This window comes from Trifolium pratense, linkage group LG6 (assembly GCF_020283565.1).
Source record: "Trifolium pratense cultivar HEN17-A07 linkage group LG6, ARS_RC_1.1, whole genome shotgun sequence".
Lineage (NCBI taxonomy): Eukaryota > Viridiplantae > Streptophyta > Magnoliopsida > Fabales > Fabaceae > Trifolium > Trifolium pratense.
The window spans coordinates 37,015,357-37,039,147 of record NC_060064.1 but is presented as its reverse complement, the minus strand read 5'-3'; the positions used below and the strand labels follow the sequence as shown (position 1 = coordinate 37,039,147).

Here is a 23,791-nt window from a genome sequence, read left to right as displayed (position 1 = left end):
TAGACTCCTATCTGGTACTGGAACCAAAAAACCTGTCATAGACAACACTATTTATGAAGTCAATGACAGTGACTCTGAAAAAATGGAAACCACTTCTCTCACTCGACACACCAAACCTCTTTCCCAGATTGTTGAACCTTCAAAATCAACTCAAACCACCAAATCTGCTCCTGTCAAAACAAGAACTCCAAGCAAAGCTTTCCTTGATCATTTGGAGAAGTATGTTGCTGAAAAGGGAAAAACATCAAGCTCTGAAGAAGAAGAAGCTGAGAAGAACTCAGTTGATGATGGAGAAAAAGGGAAATCTCCAGAATTTGAAGAACCAACTCTAACTCAACTGCTACCCAAGAACATGGTAATCCCTCTTATTCACTACTCTGAAAGAGAAGATTTTGATTTATTCTGGAATGGGAAACCTGTCCCTAGCTGTAGGTATTATGACTTTGCAAACCTAGCTAGTGGGGGTATTGATGTAATGAAGCTTACCGAATCACAGGGTTGGACTCACCTGTTTAGAATGAGAGAAACTGTATACCCTAGAGTAGTTCAAGCTTTCTATTTCAATGCCAAAGTTGATCCTGAGAATGATCTAATTAAGTCAACCCTTAGGAATGTTGAAATCAAACTAACCCCTGAGATCTTAGGAAAGTATCTCAATCTACCCATTGATGGAGCCAAGTTGATTGGAGACACTTGGTACTCTGAAGCTCAAGTTAAAAAGGAGGATTTAATTCAGGAGATGTTTGTTGCTGAAGGTACAAAATTACCTCAACCACCTGCTTCTTACCTAAAGACTGAATACAAGGTGCTATTCAATATGGTCCAAAACCATATCTTTCCAAGAATAGGTACACGAGAGAAAGTTTATGATGGAGATTTAATGGTTATGCATCATCTGGGAACTGGGAAAAGGCTGAACCTACCCTATGTTATCATTCACAACATGATAGAGGCTGCATCTTCTGGTTCTAAGAAAATCACTCTACCCTATGGAATGCATCTGACTAAGGTTTTTAGAGAATGCAAGGTAGAGCTCAAGAAGGAAAAGAGTTTTAACAACTCTAAAGTGTTTGATTTGAAAAACTTATCTCACATGAAGAAAGCAGCTGATGAACCTACTGTAGGTGAGAAAAGAAAGAGAGAAGTTTTTGAAGCTGACAAAAATTTAACTGCTACTGGTATTGTAGAACAGTCTGAGAACGTTCTCAACCTTGCTTCCTCTGCAAATCACAGCTTGGAACCTACTCCAACAATTTCTGTTCCTTTTGTTAATCTTGATGTCTCACTTGGCTTTGACTCAAGCTTTGGATTAAGCAACCAACCCACTCTTTCCCAAAATGCTGCACAGGTTCTTGAAGGATTGACCACCAATCCGAGATTCACCAACAAAGCCCTATTCTCTCCACCATTCTATGATTCTCAATCCAGCTCTGATTTTCTTAAAAGCCTGCTTAAAATTCCAAGTCCTGAACCTTCCCAACTTCAAATTCCCTTGTACTCTGCTGGTAATTCATTACCCTCCTTTCCACCACACTTTGGGTCACTTAAATCTTTTTGTTCATCTGGTCAAAACATTGAAGATGCTGCTCCATATGCTGATAATCCTACTGCTGCTGGTCCTAGCACCAGACCTAAGAGAACCAAAATGGAGAAGGATGTTTCCAAAACCAAGAGAGAAACCACCAAGATTTTGGAAGCTATGATCTGCTTATGCATATCATGCTTGAACAACAAAACTATCGCACCTGGCTCTGTGACCATGTTTGTCCTCTTCTCAATATTCCTCATCCTCCAGCTCATCCTCCTCCACACATTCCTGAATTCCCTCAGCCAGAGAATGATCCATCCTCTGATGCTTCCAGCCCTACTGTGTCTCCTTAAAAAACTTTGCAATCCCTCCACTTTTTGTGATGACAAAAGGGGGAGAAAAGAAGAAGAAGCTTGTTTCAAGAATGCTAGGATTTTTAAATATTTCTGCTTATGTATTGTGTTTGTTTTGTGTACTGTGTTTATATTTTGAAAACTTTTGATGACTAGATATTGTAGGAAGTTTTAATCTTAGGATAGAACTTCTAGCATTATGTAATCTAAGTCTTAGGTGTTTGTTTCTTGTTGTTCTGAATCATCTTTTGGTCCTAATCCTGCTGAACACATGATTTGTAATGCTTATTTGAAGTTTAAATGATTAAGGATGTGTTATGATTCAAGAACTTTTATCTAGCTCAATTTTATCTTGATAATTTGAAATTGAATGCATAAATTGAGGGGGAGCTTTTTGATAAAAACACTAGTACATTTATCATTTGATTAAATCAGAAATCATTTTTAAAATCTAAATTAAAGAAGTTTGTCATCATCAAAAAGGGGGAGATTGTTGAGGCAAAATCCACTTTTGATGTTTTAAAGATTACAAACATCTTTAATTATATTTTAAATGATTCTGATCATTTTGTTATCTAACAAGTGCTTTTGAGTGGCATAAGATTAAATAGATTCTAACAAACCACTTGCAAAGTAAAAATCCTGCAAAGCTGTTTCAAGACCATTCTAAGAACATTCTTAGCAGACAGACTGCAGTTTTGACAACAAGCACGTTTTGGAATAAGTGCTTTCTGGTTTTTCAAGTCAACTAAGAACAAAACAAATAAGCACTTTACAATGGACTTATGGACCAAATCACTACAGGAGATAATCTCTTTTGGGATCAACAACATGTGATGGAATTTAAGTATATGCTTTCCTAGTCACATATCATGAAGAAAACCATGAGCTTGATCAATTGTGGTATTGGCCAACCAATGAATACATCTGATGTAATATCATGGACCAATCACAAAGGAACAACCAGATTTCAACTATGAGTTGTATTGTACTTATGCAAAAGTACACAAGTGGAACATTCTTCAATGTGGTGTCATAGAAGTACATTTTTGTCTTATATCCTCATGTACTATTCCAGCTGGTTTTATTCTCAAGCTAAGGCTACTACTGATCAGCCCTTAAGAGCTATTTAACAGCTGCACACCACAAAGAAGGAAGGATGAAGGTTCATCACTTTGGCTGGTGCAGTCAAGACTATTTCAAGACTGATGCAAGACTGATCCTGCACACAGTTTTTCAAAACCATCTCCAACTGTCATGAGTCCTTTTCTGAGCATCCAAACGGCTATATCTGATACCTGACAGTGGAAGGATGTAAGAAACAACTCATATACACTTGGCAACAGCTCATACTTATTTGGATCTTATGGATCAAAGCCAAAAGGAAATCAAGACTGTTCCAAGACTGAACAGAGAATCTGCACATTATGCAGAAGTTGTCTGCTGCATATAGAGCACTGAGTAACAGCTCTATTTTACTCTCTAACTGATATACTTGAAGGCCAAGCTTCAATATCAAGCAAGCATCTATAAAAGGCAATCAAGTCCAAGGGAAAGAGCAAGAGTTTTCAAGCAATTCAAGTGATATAAATCTCATTCAATCTCTTTAGCTCATAGTCCTTTTTGAAGTCACTCTTTTGTAACATAATCTGAGTACCAATCTCTTTAGAGTGCTTTCATCTAAGCTTCTCTTTTATAGTGAGTCTGAAATTAAGCTTAGAAACAAATCATCTATTGTAATTGCTCAAGTCAATACGTGACTATTGATTGAGTGTTGTTTGGTCAAGGTGACTAGGAAAGTCCAAAGCTCTAGGAGCTTGTTAAGTTGTTGATCTTAGGTCAAGATCAAGGTGAATGTGTAAGTCTTGGATCTGTAACATTTAAGAGATTCTAGTGGACAAACTCACAGGTGGTGGGGACTGGACGTAACCCAAAGATTAGGGGTGAACCAGGATAACTCTTTGTGTTTATCTTCTTTCCCTTAAACTTTTATTTTCTGCATCTGTTTTTACACAGCACAGATCATTCTTAGAACGATCTCACTGAGCACAAAATTAATTTTATTACTAACCATTTATTTTGTGACTTAAGTTTAATTTTAAAAAAGGTTCACAATTCAAACCCCCCCTTCCTTGTGAAAAACTTTGCTACTTTACCATGGTCCCTGCATTTTACATGCAATGTATCAACCAACTGGGTTAAACTCATGAGGACGACTTAGAGAGTCGTTTATTACATGAATAATTAATTAAGGAGAATGATTTAAAAAAAAAATATATATATATATATTGGTGGTGTTATGCATAGTTGGTTTGGTTGTGTTATTTGTGATTGATATGTATAACTCAAAAAGTCATATTTAACGTGTCAGAATGAGAGAAAACTAATTGTATATTATTTATCTAATATAAAAAAATGATTTAAACATTATAATATATTATTTGTGATATCAAAAATCATTTATTATTTTATGATAATTTACAATAGGTTTTTTCTAATCTACCCTTTCATAAATTGAAGGTATTTACCCATCAACCAACGAGAACAAACTATATGCAAGTCCACATGTGCAAATTCAAAAATTTATTACAAGTTTCTTATGGGTACTACATGTAAATCCACTCGTATGACTTATTCTTATTAATTGATGTGGATATACCCTCAATTTATGAAATGATAGAGTATGTCTCATCTTTACAATACTTAAATTTCTAAATTAAAAGTAAAACTCAATTTAAGTTCAAAAGTAACTCTCAATTAAGAAAGTCTAAGTTTAATCTTTAACTTGATAAAATCACACTTTCCACTAGTTTAGTCTAATAATGATAGTCAAATCTATATTTTGTAGGCCACAATGTTTACCCAATTAGATATCGGTATGTCAATTGTGTCTATATATATGTATCGTAAAATTCATTTCAATACACATAAACTGTCGAATATTAATTTTAGTCCTCAAACATTCACAAATTTGCGATTTAATTTGGCTGCTTAAATTTAGCTCATTTTACAAAAGATTGATCCCTACTAATTTTTATTAAGTTAACGCACGCGTAAACAGTAACACACATATCGTACCACACCAGCATATGTCATGTGAATAATTTTCTACGTGTGCGTTGATACTACTCTCTCTAGTCCTAATTATAACTTATAAGAAAAAATTTACTTTTTGGATTCATTCAAAGTTTAATGTATCTAGACTATAGTATAGACTATATACAATATATCTAAAAAATGAATCTTTTCTTATAATTAAGACTAGAGGGAGTATATTCATTAAATCTTTTTATTTCTTGGTATAGATAAATCTTTCTATTTTTTGCTTGTTCTCTAGCTGTATTGGATTTTGCTCATTTGTTTTTGGGTTAAATATGTTTTTTGTCCATATAGTTTCACATAATTTTCGTTTTAGTCCTTGAAGTTTGTTTTCACATTTTTTAGTCCCTGAAGTTTCACCCGTCAATGATTTTAGTCCCTGCCGTTCACATGGGTTTATTGGAGGATGACGTGGCAGCGACGTGGCACTACCACGTGTACTTTTTATTTATATTTTTTTTGGCTTGCCATGTCACCAATCAGTTTTTTTTTCCAGTTTTTTTTTTTGGCACCCCCAATCCCAATTAAAAGGAAAAAAAATCTAATTATTTGCAATTTCTTCTCTAATTAGTTAGTTTTGTTATAACCAAATTTCTATGAATGAAAGAATTTAGAAAAATAAATTTAGTTAATTAATAATTAAATTGGAAAAAAAATTAGGTTTATGGTCTTTTAACAATTTGGTTAATTAATAAAAGTAAATAAAAATAAATATATTTAACCCTAATTTCAAAAACAACTGAATTTTGTTTTATAAAAAAAACTGATTGGTGACATGGCAAGCCAAAAAAATAAAAAAAAATACATGTGGCAGTGCCACGTCGCTGCCACATCATCCTCCATTAAACCAATGTGGACGCCAGAGACTAGAACTATTGACTAATGAAACTTCAGGGACTAAAAAGTGTGAAAACAAACTTCAGAGACTAAAATGAAAACCAAAAACATATTTAACCCTTTGTATTTTTCTTGTTCATGTAGTTTCAGCTATAAGTATTTGCTCGTTGGTTGTAGATTTCTTTTTCCTTCGTTCCTATTTGTAATGAGTTGGAGTAATGGTACCCGATTATCTAATATTAAGACTATTTTTTTGTTTTTACACATTAAAAAAGCATTTTATTATTCTTTAATAATTGTCACATTCATAATATACCACTATGTATTTTATTAAAGTTCTGTTTGATTGAGAGAAAGAATAAATTATAGGCAAACTCAATGACGTTTAGTTGAGATATCACGAATTTCTTATAGTTTAATTTAGGATGTCAATTTGCATCCGTCAAAGCGGATTCTCCCGGAGATTTCCCCGTTCGAAGCTCTAAAAACAGATATTTTTTTCTGTGGGGATGGAGGTAAAAATTTCCCCGCGAAAACTTCGGGGTGGGGATCGGGGAAGACACATCCATCCCCACAAATTCCCTAAATCTGTTCATATATACTTAATTATATTACTATTATTAAAAAAATGTAAAAAAAATGGACAGACTCATATTGTATTTATTTTGTTGATGTAAAACTCAAATTAACTAGGGTATTCTGATGGAATACAATATATATATTAAATGTTTGTATAAAACTATTTTGCTGCGTCTTGTATTTTGTCTTTTTATTCAAAGTAAGAAATGGTAATGTGGTTATGGTTAAGATGAAGATGGTTGGATGTTAGTGTTTTGGTAAATGAAGATTGTGGTCAATTTCTTTCTCAATTCATATACTTTATGTAATCTCCTTTATTTTTATCTACCTTTCTTCCTAATGTCCACACCTTCCTCAAAATGTTTTAATTGGTTTTATGTGGTAAGTTACTCCATCAACTATATATATATCAAGGTATTTATTGGGTCTCGTGTATGGCCATAAAAAATTAGAGTTTGAATAATAACTCTAATTAATTTGAGTTTCTTTAATAAAACAAACTAATGAAAGTTGGAATAAACATTGTTACTACATAATACTCCCTCCGTCCCAAAAAGAATGACCCAGTTGACCGAAACACGCATGCCAATGCATAACTTTGGCGACTAATATCTTTAATTGTATAATAGTAAAAATTATAAAAAATTGATATTTTGAAAATACTCATCGAGACGAATCTAACAACATCTTATATGTTAATATTTATTTTTATTTATTAGTAGAAAAATATGGTCAAAACAATATATATGAATAGTGCATATATTCAAAATGGGTCATTCTTTTTGGGACGGAGGGAGTATATACATCAACATTGTAATTTTCAAAGAAATGCTCGATCAAGCTATTGAGCGAAAAAAATTTCACGACGGCATTACTAAAGTACGTGGCATTCCAACTTTTCCATTTTATTTCCTTTTTTGTTTATTTATTATTGTTTCTCTTACTTACATTTACATTTAAGTTCAAATTTTTCTTTCGTAAAAAAAAAAAACTTCAAATTTTTCTGAGTTACCGTATCTCTTTTCCAATTCCACAATACCGCAACCGCTTCACATTCCCATGACATCCACCTTTGCCGACAAAAAAATTCACATCTAGCTGTATGATTTTCGGAACATGAATATCACAGTATCTATCATTGCTCAGTTCTTATCATAATTAAAATAAGAAAAATCGGTTAAGTTTTATGAAAATGGTAGACCAAGATTTTAATTATGAACAATGATTTCTTTATGGGCCACCATAGAGTTGAAATACTTATTTAAAAGAGGGTTTAGCGGTGACTCTTGTGTAGTATCTTTATACTCCCCTCGTCCCATTTGATTGACACAGTTGACTGTTTCATGCATGACAATGCATAACTTTGACAATTAATATTTTTAATTGTATAATAGCAAAAATTATAAAAATTTGATATTTTGACAATACTCATCGGGACGAATCAAACAACATCTTATATGCTAATATTTATTTTTGTTTATTGGTAGAAAAATAAGGTCAAAACAATATATATGAATAGTGCACAAGATTCAACTGTGTCAATCAAATTGGGACGGAGGGAGTATGAAGCTACAACAACAACAACAAGAGAACACTTTGTTGTGTGGGTATAGTATAGATAGTGCATACTAATTGGTTAAATAAAACAAAAAAGAAGAAGTAACATTTCGTGAAATTTCACGAGGAAGGGTTTCGCTACATATAGGTTGAAGGACACTTTTGACTTTGAGTATTTTTTTTGTCTAGGTTATGGTTTTTCTGTTTCATCACATTTACAACAAAAATTATTTTTCATAAAACATGTGTCATCATTTTCAAGGTTATAGCTTTTTATTTTATTATTTTTATATAGTACCACCTCCGTCATTAATTATAAGATCATTTTGTTTAATTACTGTACGAATGTTAATGCATAATTTTGATCACTAATATCTTTAATTGTTTATTAATAAAAATTATAAAAATTTAATATTTTGAAAATACTTATCAAAACAAATTGAACAAGATCTTATATGCTAATCTTTACATTTATATATTATTAAAAAATGCGGTCAAAACAAGGTAAATAAATATTACATTTTTATCAAACAGAGTCTTATAATTAGGGACGGAGGTAGTAAATATTATAATCCGGATAAATTGATATTCTTAGGTGAGTAATTCCGGTATTATTTGAAAAACTCTCATCAGAACGAATTATTTGAAAAAGTTTAAGTTTGATTCATAGTAAAAATAATTATTGATCATAATTTTCTTACCTCTGAATTACTATAATAATCTACTTTTTAAAAAATTAGAAGGTTAATATAAAAAAAAGAGAAACTTGACGCTTGCCAGTTGCCACCCTGGTGGTTAGGCTATACTATCTATGTTCCATAAATTTATAGCATTTTAATACATTTTAATATATCTATGTTCACAAGTAATGGGAGTAAACATGTAATTATAGAGATTAATAGAAAAATGGTATAGAAATCAGTTGATTCAGAAAAATGGTAAAGAAATTAGTAACTTTGAATTTATTTTAAATGGTATGGTTCCTTCTTTTAAAACAATGGGTTCTTGAAACATGAGGATAGTGTATAAAAGAATTATTAGTAAATAGGTTTAATTTTAAAATGATTTGAAATGGTGTAGACTATATAGTGTGGTTTTTTTGTTGCTTCGAGGGTTAATTTTATGATTTGAGAATATAGACCTCAATTTAAAATAGGTTTTTGTAATTTTGTTCAATATTTTTATTTTATCTTGTATTGTTTCATAGTTCAAAATATGGTTTAAACTATGAGTTTAATTTTAGCGCGCAGTCGGTGTAAAAAAATGTTTTACACTCTTAGTACATCACAAATTCATAACGGATCACGTGTGTTGCTTTAAAAGTAGTTATGATAAAAGTCAAATATTTGAACGATCTGACAGTTATGATTGATACTCCCTCCGGTCCTTATTATAAGAAAAAATTTACTTTTTAGATTCATAGAATGTTGAATGTATCTGATCCATATTATTGACTAGATACATCCAACATTCTATGAATCTAACAAGTAAATTTCTTCTTATAATAAGGATCGGAGGGAGTAGTAAATTGCAAAGTTAGAATGTATGCTTGTTCCAACGTTAGTTAGTTTCATGCCTAGGGAGTGCTGACAGAGACTACGGCAGAGCTGGCAGTTGCTAGAAGGATTGTTGAGGCAGATGAGTTCATGAGGATGGCTACCTCATCTGTATGAAAAATTATCCTTTCTTGTTTTACTTTACTTAGGAGTTTTAATTTGTTGAATACTACTGTGCAAGTTCTTCTTTGTTAGTCTTCATACATTGAATTGTGAGTGTCACACGTACTCTTCAGAAGGCTGGAATTATGATGAGCTCAATTTTGATGTTATGCTCACCAAATGGAAAATGAATCAACTGAACATGAGTTGACCCTATTGAAGTTCCTAATTGCTTAGCTCATTAAACAAAAATGGATTAATAACATGGATTTATATGACTGGTTCACACACAATGTTGATTGTTCTGAAGCCTAAACAACTTGGGTTTCAGCACATATAAAGGGATGGTTATAACAGTGAGTTCCAAGATAATGTGTAGAAGTCCCACATCGATAAGTCAATGATGGAATTGAGTAGAAGTTAGATATAAAACTAGTTGTGAGTTCTTAGCGCGTTCTTATGTACGTTTAGATATAAAACTTAGTACCTTTCACTTCCTTTGACTATTGAGCTTTTAGTGCGTTCTTATGTGTTGCACTAGTGAAAACCTTTCCTTAGTGGTTTCATTTGTTTAATAATTCAAGTGTTTTATAGTTTTTTTTTTTAAAATGTTATATTTTACTCAAATTTGCATTTAATTTAAGGGTATATGTTATAGAAGAAAAAAGTCTGTTAATTAGTGTTTTCGGGCCATTAATAAAAATATGAAGTAACATGGATTTTACATTTTTAAAAAGTTGATTATAAGTTTCAAGATTTTTTATCGAGTTTATGATCAATTTTTTTGGTCAGTGTGGGATGAATTGTTAAAATTTTGAGTTTTACTAGTTAAATTTGTGGGTTCACTTTTAATATTTGAGCAGAGCCTCCAAATAATTGGGACAGTCTTGAACGCACATATCTTTCTTCATCTATGGATGGAGTGACAAACAACACAAATTTGCATAATTGTGAGGTCTTGATATCATGATCTTGATATTATCGTAATAATATCGAATTCGACTTAAGAACAAAACTTATAATAATTTAATCCATAATTCTGCTCAATATATGTACTCTTTTTTCCATAACATAAAAAATAAAAATCAAACTGAATAGTAATTTGATCACCTTAATTATATTTTAAAACAAATTATTTTATCTGTCATCAACTTAATATTGGTTCAAATTCAGGAGTTCTATTTCTAGCATATTACTCAAACCTCTCACCACTAAACCAAAATCAATCGCCTTCAGCTTTTAACTAGTGAAAATATAAGCAGAAACTACAATAGCAGTTGAATAAGCAACGATAATCAAAGGACATAAGCCAAACATTGACTAATACATTTCGATGCTGACTGTTTACAACAAAGGGTCCATAGCTCAGTGGTAGAGCATTTGACTGCAGATCAAGAGGTCACCGGTTCGAACCCGGTTGGGCCCTATTTATTTTTAGATATTTTTTCCATCTAATTAATGATAGGATTGATAGCCCAATTAAATCGATGGCTAAGGTAGTGTTTGGCCCGACTTAATTTTTACCTAAAAGTTACTTTTAACTTTAAAGTTAGACATTCGAACTTTAAAGTTAAAGTTAAAGTTGTTTGATAAATTTTACTTCTTTTTTTTTATCTCAAATTGCTTTAAACTTTTTTTTGATAAAAAAAATTCATTTAATAGAACATTTTTTTATTTAATTTAAAATCAACAAAAAATTGTAACTACTGATATTATTATATTTAATTAATAATATTATATATATATATATATATATATATATATATATATTATATTTAATTAATAATATTATATATATATATATATATATATATGTACTTCCTTAAAAAAAATGTATGTATGTACTGTTTACACTTGACATTAATACAAAATTATTTTTATAAAAATTAAATATATTCTCTTACTTCTTTTTATCTAAATAAGTAAAATTAATAATAAGTACGTAGTATTCAACAAAAAATACAAAACAAATAAAAGTACAATATTAGTAAAAAAAAAAAACTGAGCAACATGATTATTAAAAAAAATTAGCCACGTGATATTCACGGTGTCTATTGCCAAAGAATTAATGTTAGCCTATCCAAAACCTCTCTGAGTTAACGTACAAATAAAAAATATTAAAAAGAAACTTGGCTATAGCAGGATTCGAAGGCGGGTAATAAGTCAGAAGCTCCGAATAAAGTTGATATTATCAACTTTTTCTAAATCTTCTTTTGCTTCAATTTTCTTTTATAAAATTAAGCTGCTTAATTTTTGTAGAGTTTTTCATAAATAGTGTTTGGCCCTACTTTTTCTTTTAAGTGAAAAAAAGTTAAAAATAAGTCGGGTCAAACACTACCTAAGTATGCGAAAACAACTTATGTTGTCGATGGAAATTGGCAATGTTGTTTTCATATGAATGAATAAAAGTGACAAATTGCTTCGTACGTGTTGGATCTTTCATGTTCAAACACCATGTCTATGCAACTCTAATCTGCAAATCGAAAAAATAAGACAAACAAACTAAGAATGTTGCATCTTTTTTCCAGGCATACAAAGTCTCTTTTGGTTCAACTTCGGACTCTTATGAATGTTTTTTTGGTAATAAGTAAGAACTAAAATATCTCAAAATTTATTTTTGTAACAGCTAAAATAAATATTTTTTATCATCATGATCAATTTGACTCTCAACTTTTTTTGGTAAGAGACCGCTTTAAACCTTTGTTCTTTTTATTAAATAGTTCAATGAGTAGAAATTCAATTTTTAATGTGAATAAGTGTGACATCCAAATTCAAATACAAATTTTGAATATAAAATATAATATTTTTATCAACTGAACTATACTTACTTTCTTTATAATTATTGTTTAATTTAATAGTAATAGTACTTGTGGCAAAGTTTTTTTATTTTTTATTTTTTATTTTTTTGCACTAGTGGCAAAGTTGGTGTGGAGTATTATGGAAAGCATGCATATCATATGGACACTGGACAGTGTGCTTTAACACCTCACAAACGACAATATGGAAAGATGCATATGGACAGTGTGCTCTGTTTTTTGTCCACTAAACTAGTAAATGCATAGACAGCTATGAGGAGTATGACCTATTGAAAAAAAAATTAAGGGTAACAATAACAATCATAACTAGTGTCTCGGGACACTCGTTAAAGAAATTAAAAAAAGTAATTTTATTGTGATATATACGATACTTTTTACGCAAGAACAAATGACAAAACCAGATAACACATTTATTATGCATGATTCTTTAAACTCTTTTCAAACTACTCATGACTTCTTATGTAGAAATTCAATTTTTAATGTGAATAAGAGGAACTTCCTCACAAAAGGAAGCAAAAGAACAAAGAATAAGCTTCCAAAACAAAAGATTGCCATCCTTCCAAGAAGACCGTAGCTTCCTTTACAAAAACATTGCACTTGTGCAGCTTAGAAGTTATGCAGGCGAGCCAGAGTCAGATGATAAATCAACCACTCCAAAGCCAAGAAAAAGAGCAACCTCATTAACCATGGCTACTCGGGATCTCGCGTCCAGCCACTAGATAAATTCGGGCAAACTGAAACAAAACCGCTTCCAACCCAAACATGACGAGCAAGGACATTATGAAATACAACCAAGAACACCAAATGATTAAGGAGAGCAGCGCACAGCTCATCGGCAAAGGATCTGACAGGACCTACACACAAATCTGAGAGCAAAAACCAACATAGTAGAAGCAAACAGAAACTCACCAATAAAGGCATACATAGCCACAGACAAAAACAGTATACAAGCCACACATCAAACAACTCCTAAACATGATAATGGATTTGTGCGCCACATACATAGGTCACACGAAATCCCTTTCAAGCGGGCTCTAAGAATTCTCCAAGACAAAATTTTGATTTTTTCTAAAAGTTTTTTCCAGTCATAACCATTTTGGTTAAAAATCATGTCATTTCTAGATTTCCAAATAAGCGTGATCGTAGAGAACCAAATCACACCTATCCTGTCACGCTTCTTGAGATTGCAAGGAACCAGTTTTTTCAAAAGGGGTAGATGGTTTTGTCATTAGTTTAGTGTTGAAAAAATTGGTATAAAAATTTGTAGTTTAAGAAAAAAATTCAAGTTCACGAATTAAAATATAAATGTTAAATTTAATCCCTTAAGATGTTATTCATATAGGATCAAACCTATATTAAAACTGTGTTGATGAATGAAATGGTCGTTAATTTTTTTTTTATTAAAAATAAATAAATAATCAAAATACATTCTCATCTCACAGATTTCTCTATATAATTTACAAGTGCACATTTTACATTCAATTTTTAAAAATAAACTAGTAGTGTAATTAATATGTATATTTGGTGCATAATTATAGCACTAAAATACTCATGTATTTTTTTTTTTGACAAAAAAATACTCGTGTATTAATCACTCCATTTTAAAACAAATGTTAGTTAAAGCAATAAGGACTAACATAAGATTGCATAAATGTCTATCGTGTTGAAGAAATCTCCAACGCCACTTAGCTAACAAACAAAGGTTCACCTCCCTCTTGTATTGTGTTGAAGATTATCTGATTAATTTGTGCTCAGAGATGAGAAGGTTGCAGCTCTTTTTTTGTTTGTTTGTTTGTTTGTTTAGGATGGAGCAAGAATCGGCCATCTTTTTCAATTATAAGTATTTTGAAGTGAAAATCCTCGTTGGAGATTGTGATAAATGTGAGATGAACGTCAATGGATCCATTGAGGTACTTCTCAGATTCATCACAATCTCCGGCGAGGATTTTCTCTTCAAAATACTTCTAATTGAAAAATATGGCAGTTTATTGCTCCATCCTAAACAAACAAAAAATGAAGAAGCAAGAGCTGCGAATTTCTCATCTCTGAGCACAATTGAGATCATTTAAACATTAGAAAAACATACAACCATGAAATATTCTAATACATTTGCACAAATACTTAAATAAAATCAAGATATAACTATTGACTAAGATACGAGAAGTAATTCAGAAAATAGTTGTAAAAAAAAAATGTAATAATGATGATTATGATTAGGTTTTTAAATAGAGTTTTGCAATCGAGATTTGGGCCACAACAGTATGGCTTCTGATGTTGCAGAAACCACGTGACATCGATTGAAATCGCATTTGATTGCGATTTTCCACAATATCAGAGGGATCACAACCCTACACAACATTTTTTATGTTGTCAAAACCGCAATGAATAATTGATTAAATTGTTAATGTAACTGTTATTTAAAATTATGATGAGATTGATATGATGATGATCAAGATCACTACCTGGCCAAGGCTTCAAAGTACTTTTGCTTAGGGGTGGACAAGCACCTGCAAACCACCTGGGCGGATGAAACTGAGTTTAACAAGTAAACATGTCACAAGTACGGTATCATACGGTTGATGAAGGGCAGATTCAGTTTCTGAAAAACCATCGCCTATCGATGACAGAACCACCCGAAGTTATAGAAGAATCACCCTAAAATTGTTAAACATGTATGAGCTGTTATAGATCCAGCGCCGTGAGTTTAAATGGAAGGGAAAGGGAAATTAGTCAAATGACTAGTCAAAGTTGAGAAAACCTTTTTTCTTTTGTGATAAATGTTGGGCGTTGGATTTAATTTGACGAGGATTGATGACATGGACGGTTAAGATAAGTTGTGTTTCTTTTTGGAAAATGTGTAAACTAGATTTTTACTTTACTTTTCTCTATGTGACTATGACATAAAATAATCAAATTAATTTGTCTTCAACTCTTAGACCTAGGGTCGAACATTAGACAAGTTCAGTCAGATTTGGGTCTAAAATGATGCGCCCAAGAAAAATCAAGAATGTAAATTTTGGCCCACCTCTGACCGTTAGTTTCGATTTTATCGGGTGTCAGTTTATGTGAGTTATGGGGTGGTCGGCTCGATTTATTCGGATTAGCACATTGATAAAGAAAAAATTTGTGATCTTACAACCTCGGTCGGATTCGATTAACGACATATTTGAATTTTCAAAACCGAAAATTTTATTGGGTGTCAGTTTATATGAGTTATGGGGTGGTCGGCTCGATTAATTCGGATTAGCACATTGATAAAGAAAAAATTGTGATCTTACAACCTCGATCGAATTCGATTAACGACATATTTGAATTTTCAAAATCAAACCCGACCATGTTTAGCTAGTTTTACCCGTTATTTATCATCCATAAACCTGTCCGATACGTCAAACTTAATCTCAATTAGTATAAACTTGATCGGTTTAATTTTTATTTAGTACATAAAAGAGGGCAAATCCCATCAGTTTAAATATTTTTTTAGTGAATGTTAATTCTGGTTTAAACATTTTTACTCACCCCTAATAGACACACGTGTCATAAAAAAACAAACACATTAAAATAAAAAAATGTTAACACAAAATTAAGGACTAACATGTTATGTTAATTACTAAACGTCTAAATATAATCTTAAAATTTATGGATTTAAAAATGGTTTTTTGCTTTCGTGATACCAATAGACATTTTGTGGCTGACTTGACTCAATGATAGCAGCCTTTTTAATTCATAGTGAAAGGCGAAGCATGAACACTATTACATGCTATGAAAGAGGCTATTCATCGAGGATTCGAGCGAGTTCAATTTGAAAGTGACTCAAAGTTGTTGGTTGACGCTATCCATTCGAGAAGACGGAGCAATTCGAAATTTACTTTAATTGTTAACAACATTATTCTTCTTATGTAAACTTTGAAGTTAAGTTTGTCAGGAGACAAGCGAATTTGGTTGCTCATACTCTTGCTAGGGCGGCCAATGTTTGGGCTAATTTTCATAAATTTGAGATTATTTCCATATGTATTAACATTTATTAGTTAATGATATGAATTAAGTTTGTTTGGTTAAAAAAAAATTGATTTTTTTTTTCAAGTTAGTTATTTTTATTTTTTATTAAACTACTTTACATATCTTTAGCAAATGTTACCAAAACCCACTACCACGAGTCTTGTTTTTTTTTATTTTTTTATTTATTTTTTTTATATTTTTTATAAAGATAAAGATGACTATTTCGAAAACAAGTATTATTTTTGAAATAAATAAATAAATAAATTTATTTTAAGTAGTTTATGAGCTTATAGATTATTTTTTTTCTTTCAATTTTACCACTGTCATCTTACTTAAAAAAAATTAAATATGTTTTTTTATGTCATTTTATACTTATAAACTAGCTTAACCACTAATTTGATGAAACACTATAAATTCAATTAGTTAATTTATTTGCTATAAACTAAAAGCTAGTTCATATCCATGGATTAATTAGTACTGTACTTTTTTTTTATATCAAAAGATGGTCAAAAGAATTAATAAATTCGGTCAAAAATTTGACTTATATATATATACATTTTTATCTATATTTGAGACAAAATCAGGATTTGGTTTCAAATAAATAATAATAGTATATGAGAAAAAAAAATGCTATAAGTGTATAAATAATTAATTACACTGTCAATCAATCACAATTATATTTTCCGTCACATCATTCCACTTAACCCCATTTTCTTAATATGATATTGAAGATCGAAGTATTCTTATTGGTCGAGTGTCTAAGTTTTTTTTACTCTGTCCGTCTATATCCATTATATTCATAGTATATATCTATATTTTTTCTTAATTTAAAATTTAATTTAAAATAATGAATCTATAATATGTAAAAAGCCAGACTTATTTGCCTTTCTCTCTCCTCTCCTCATTCAACCTCATTCCTCACATTTAATGTTGATATACATATTAATTAAGAGAAGAAATACAATGTGCGTGTCAATATAGCTGTCCAATTTTTTTAATAGAAACTTTTTCAATTCCAATTGAAATTGAAAAAAAATCTGACAAAATCACACTCACAATCTTCTCTTAACCTTTTTTCCCTTGCCAATCTACTATGTATTTGCTTAAATTATATGGATTCAGACCCGCAATTTCATCGGTAGTGCACGAGTATATATATTAATCACAATGATACTTTTTAATCATTTCAAATTATTGCTTGAGCATGCAAAAAATGAAGCATAATATTTCAGATCGTTTTAAATTATTTCAAATTTGAAAAAATGTCAATGATTACATGCTTGACATAAGTAAAATGTATCGCTTAATTCAATAATTTTTAGTAGAAATATCGAAATATCACAATGATACTTTTGGATAAAAAAAGAAATATCAAAAGTTTCTGTTTTTGTTTTCAAGGTAGGAAATCATGTACAATTATTTAAAATCAAGACAAACAAGGTAACTAATTAAGGTAGTATCATTTTTATCAAAAAAAAAAATTAAGGTAGTATCATCAGTTACTACTATTAAGGTAGTCACAAATTATTTTTGTCAAATGTGATATTCATTTAATGTGATATTCATTTTATCTTTGTCACGAATTATTTTTGTCAAATGTGATATACATATTAAGTCAAGAATTATTTTTACATTTTTTTAATGTGATATACATTTTTTGTCACGAAAAAATAAATATATATACTCTGAATTTTATCTTTGTTTGATGCACGCATGAATGGATTCCAACGCAACAAAAAGATTTTTATTGTGATTAATATAATAATGGATTAATAAATCTATTAATAATTGTGATTAATAAAATTAATGATAAATTTTTTTTTGTCCAAAGTACAATATAAACAAAAATGGATTCTTTTTGACATGAATAATTTACTAAATATCTTATTATTGGAATTCCAATAAAGTAAACGACACAATTTTTTTCTTTTTTTCTTTATATGGATACTTTTTTTTTACTAAATTTCATTGACTAATTTTTGAACTTGAAAAAAACTAAAAAATTGTTGGTCCACTGTTATTATTTTCTATAATTGATCCAGTTGTTTTGTTTATTTTATTTTTTTAATTCTATTATTATAAAACGAAAATTCAGAATTTTTTGTAAACACGTAATTTACTAATTTTAATTTATATTTTTTATATAATACACATCAAAAACAAAATAAACAAAACAATCATTGTGCTCTTAATAAATATGGAATTAATTTATTACACAATCATATTTTTCTTATAGGACAAAACTTACATGCATTTCCATACATGCATTTCTTACTTTTGCTCTCACAAAGAGGTAGTTTTTTTTATTAAAAAGTAATTTTCTTTTATTTTTTTAAAATGAAAAAACACAAATAATCACCTCTTTGTGAGTGGAAAAGTAAGAAATGCATGTATGGAAATGCATGTAAGTATATGACATCACAATATTCATTCTCATAATAATGCCACCTAATTTATACGATTTTCATAATTACACTATAATGTCGGTTTCATGTATTTTTGGTTGAAATTAAATTTTGAAGATTACGACTTAAACATATAAGACACGCATAAACCATTAAACATATTATTTGAGAGCTTTACACCTATAAATAGACTGTCTACAACAAGTTTATATTCATCAAGATCAAAACAACCATATAATATTTTTGCATCATCAACCTTATTTACAATATATCATGGCTTCATCATATGATTATGTTGCTTCGATCAATGCTTTGAAAGAGAGCTGAAACCTGATGGTTCGTGTCGTGCATTTGTGGTACGTCAAAGATCTTGATTCTTGAAAATTAACATTTTCCATTGAAATGGAAATGATGTACAAGAATGTAAGTTTTTTCAACCAAACTCCTTTTTTTTTTTTATGTATTTGATATTTTTGCGTTTTTTTAAATCAAGTGTACAAGTCCTGTTCAATAATCTATTTTAATTTTATATTTGATATTTGATTTTTAAGGGTGATCGTATTCAAGTATGGGTGAAAGGAAGCTAGCATTTTATTATGGGAGAAACATGTAAAATATCAGGTTAGCTTTGTAACCAATAAATTATAATTCTTAAACGCAACAATTATTCGTAAGTTTTTCCTCTATTTTATTTTTAATCTATTTACCTTTTGATGTGTGAACATTTGAGTCAAAGGGTTCAACTGATTTTGTTTTGCTCTTTTTTTTTCAAATTTAAAGGGGCCAAAAGATCCAAAAGAAGATGATACGGAGATCAAACAGTAAAGAGAAACTCCCATAACATTGACAACAACTAAAGACTTAACCTCAGTTATTGTTGGAAGAATTGTGGTGGAAGGATTGTGTTCGTGATAGAATTTAATCTATGTGTTATTATTTATATGTAAAATAACCGTAAAAAAATTGATATGTAAAATTTATATTTGATAAAAGTAATCAAAATGATATTATCACGTGGGCCACAATTTTGTTGTTTCTTCCTTATTTTATTTTTTTGGTAGAAATTTCTTCCTTATTCAGTTATTCTTTTTGACATGAATAATTTTTTTTTATTTTTTCTGGTACAAGTAATTTATTCCTTTATTTAGTCAGATTCTTTTTTAGTGTCCCATTTATATATCTTAATAGTTTTTTTTGACATCCTTCTTAATAGTTACATATATATAAAAAATTACATATTTAAATTATATTTAGATATTTGTCAACAATCAAATATAAAATAATGTTGAGAGAGGTCGATCTCTTAAATGGATCTCATTTATCTCGAGAGAATTAATCTCTGCAGTTGGGCATGGAGGATACATTTGGTTTACCAAAAAGATATAAAACAATGTACAGTAAAAATATACAAACAATGAAAACAAAAATTAGGAAATAAAAGATAATTTTTGTTGTAGCATACTAATAAATGCTATTTCAAAGTTCTTTAAATTTTATTCGATAATTTATCAAAAAATTTCAAAATATAGAATATGGTTTTATTTTAATACTTAGATGGGGACTTACTTAAGAATTTCTTTATATGGTTTAATTTTAAAAATGAATAAGATAATCCATCTATATCTATAATCTATAATATGAATAAAGCCAGACCTATTCATCTTTCTCTCTCCTATAAAATACTTGCTTCTCATGCATTCTATTCTCTGATGCATTTGACAATTAATTCATTTGTCTATAATAATTGCCAATAATTTCAAATTATCTCTACACAAATGGCCTTCTATAATTTTGAAATATAATCGATGCATTCTCTTTTTGTACTCATGTCTAATAATAAGTAATTAATTCTAGAAACATAGAGTATTTGGGTCACGCACGCCTCATATGCCTTTTCCTTCCAATTTTCAAATTTATTTGTATTTCAAATTAAAATTCCAAATTTCTTTTTTGGACGAATTTCAAAGCTTTCAAACATAAGGAACATTTTTTTTAAAAAAATAAATAAAGAACCTTATTTTATTATTTTAAAACATGCTGTATTTTTTAATTTTATAAATAGACCAAATAACAAGTCATGAAAATTGACATACACAAAAAAAAAAACTATACTTATTTATAATGCAACAAAAAAAAAATTGTACTACAGGCTATTTTGGCACTACCATATATATCATTATGTTTCACTAGCTTATTTGTACTACAAATATATTTTTAGCATATTTTCTATTAATACGATTATTAAACCAATTAAAGCAAATACTTTTTTAGCATATTTTTAATGCAAATACATTTTTCATTTCTATATTCATAATATCAATTAATTGATTGATATTAATTAATTGATTCACTCATCAATAAAATAGAATGAATTAAAATCATATAAGGCAACAATTCAAAGAATTCTAATTCTAATAAATGTTTACTAGCTCATTTTTTCCAGCAAATAAAAAAAATGAAATTGAAATTGAAATATATTTATTTGGGCGTAAATTAGCCACACGTTTTGTTTAATAAAAATGGAAATATCAATCTCTATAATTATAGTAAATTCGAATTCAAAGAATAAAATAAAATCCTCCAAATAATTTTGTATTAATCTTTGACATAAAATAAAAAACTAATTAAAAGAAGTATTTATCTAAATGATTTTTTTATATTGTAAGGAAAAGGTTTTTAATTTTTATATTGTAAATAAAAGCTTTTTAATAATTTTATTTTTTAAAAAACTATAGGTACATTAAATCGAAATATTTTTTTTAAATGAAATATTTTTTATAAATAATTATAGCAACACTAATTTCTTTTTCTGAATACATTAAAAAAAATTTGACCGTAGTAGTATATATTTATTGATCGTAGTATATTTAAAATAGTTGGAAAATATGGTAATGCAATATATTTTCGGAAATGTTAAATATAGAATGAAACTCATAAATTAAGGCAATTTCAAAAATTAAGGGATTAGTAAAAGCTTGAGGTGGTAAACGATTTCTCTATCGTAAATTCATATTACTCACTTATTTTCTATATATATATATATATATATATATGGTAGTTGGGATGCATATGAAAATTGCAAAGATCTCACTTATCTCACTTATGATTGATTGATTTTTATTTTTATTTTTATTTTTATTTTTATTTTTATTTTTATTTTGTATAGCACTTTTGGTTTATGTGTGAGACATGTACTTTGATATCTTTGGTCATATGGTAAGAATTTTAATTTGGTCTGTGAATATCCTTTTTGTGTAGCTATTATGTTTCTGATTTTTGTGGTTGAAATGTGTAGGATCATACGTCTGAAATTTATATAGTGTTCGAAACTTTCTATTCCATCATCTTAATCTTTAAAGTTGGAAACTTTTCTTTTTCAATATCATTTAAATGTAATATTTTTATATATTGCACATGTATGTTATATTTTCACCATTTTCTTTGTATTAACTATTAAGATGTGTTCTTAGATTTTTTATTAGTAAGTAATTTTATCAAATATAATTTGCAACTTTATTTTAAAAAGAATATTAGAAATAATTATTTTTCCATAATCTGCAGATATGATGGAGATATCGTTATTAAAAAATTGTCTGACGTAATTTAAAATCAATCGTAATCTCATATGTGATGTATCAAATAATATTCCTTCCATCTAACATAAAATGATATTTTGATCTATTCGTTTATGTACGCAGATTAATACATTGTTTGAGTAAAATTATTTCTTCTTTCACACACTAAAAGTTTGTCATATTTCATTATATCTTTCTTTTGTAACAAACTATGTGCATTTTTTTTTTATTTCAAATATAATGACTTTGATCATTAAGGTACTAATTTTAATTTTTAAATCTATTTTATATGTAGATCTGTTTGGTAGAATGACGACGGATTCATCTAAGGCATGGGTAAGACATTGAAGAATAATTCTTTACATTTTTTAGTTTTGTTTGTCTTTTCAATTTGCTACTTTTACGTTTTGGAGATTTATGTTCAGTTGTTGCAATGTAATGTAATTTGATTTATGATGTAGACATATATAACTTTTTTTTTAATTTCAATGTTTGTGTCGAATGCATTATTTATGATAATTTTTTATTACATAAGGTGGTTTTGTTAATCAAGGCATAAGATATGCTAAAATCGGAACACTCGCACTGTCCAATAAAGTCATATAATAGAAAAGTAGAAGAAGAGGATCTCATCACAGTACATCGTGTTCCTGGAGTTAAACAACAACTCCAAGTCTCTTAAAAACTCAAAATTAGAAAATTTATGTCGCGCAATTAAATTAGTGTAGACTATTAATGTGTACGATTAAATAATAAAAAATTATGTCCGCAATTAGTGACTAATTTTTTGGCTCATGTTAATTCTTAGAGTACATGTTAAAGAATCCAAATATCAAAATATTCTCTTCATTTTTGTACATTTTTTTTATATAATAAATTTTTCTGCATTTTATTTATGAAAATTTAAACTTGAATTAACCACATGAATTTTAATAAAATATTTTTTATTTAAATCATTAAATGTGTTACATTAATTTTAAGGGAACAAGTTAGCATTTTCCTATTTTTTTCATAGTTATTTTACTTTAGATATTATGAAATTAATTTAACTTTTTCTGTTTGCTCGGAGGCTTTATTTTAAGACATATATACGGGATTTTATATTTTTACTCATATATTCATACATTGATCTATTTTTTGTATTTTTTATTGGGTCTGTGTTCATTTTTTTTTGTTATTTATATATGACTTTTTTTTTGTTGATTTATATGAAGATTATATATTTATATTCATATATTAAGACGTGAATCTATTTTTATTTTATAATTTACGTGAGACTTTTGTATTTATAATTTACATGGGCATATATTTTTGCACATGTATTACTTTGGGGCTATACTTACCTGACAGTCGAACTGTGAATTATCAGCGAATTCTTCCATGAGAAC

At 29.0% G+C, this 23,791-nt stretch overlaps 1 long non-coding RNA gene and 1 other non-coding gene across 2 annotated transcripts; both read left to right on the top strand.

Moving 5' to 3' along the window:
• Window positions 1-10,965: 10,965 nt before the first annotated feature.
• Window positions 10,966-11,037, top strand: TRNAC-GCA. Its single transcript has one exon. It is a non-coding gene; the product is annotated as a tRNA-Cys (tRNA).
• Window positions 11,038-19,222: 8,185 nt separating this feature from the next.
• Window positions 19,223-19,676, top strand: LOC123888547. The gene is made up of 3 exons (XR_006802188.1): window positions 19,223-19,251; window positions 19,380-19,449; window positions 19,609-19,676. It is a non-coding gene; the product is annotated as an uncharacterized LOC123888547 (long non-coding RNA).
• The last annotated feature ends 4,115 nt before the right edge of the window (window positions 19,677-23,791 follow it).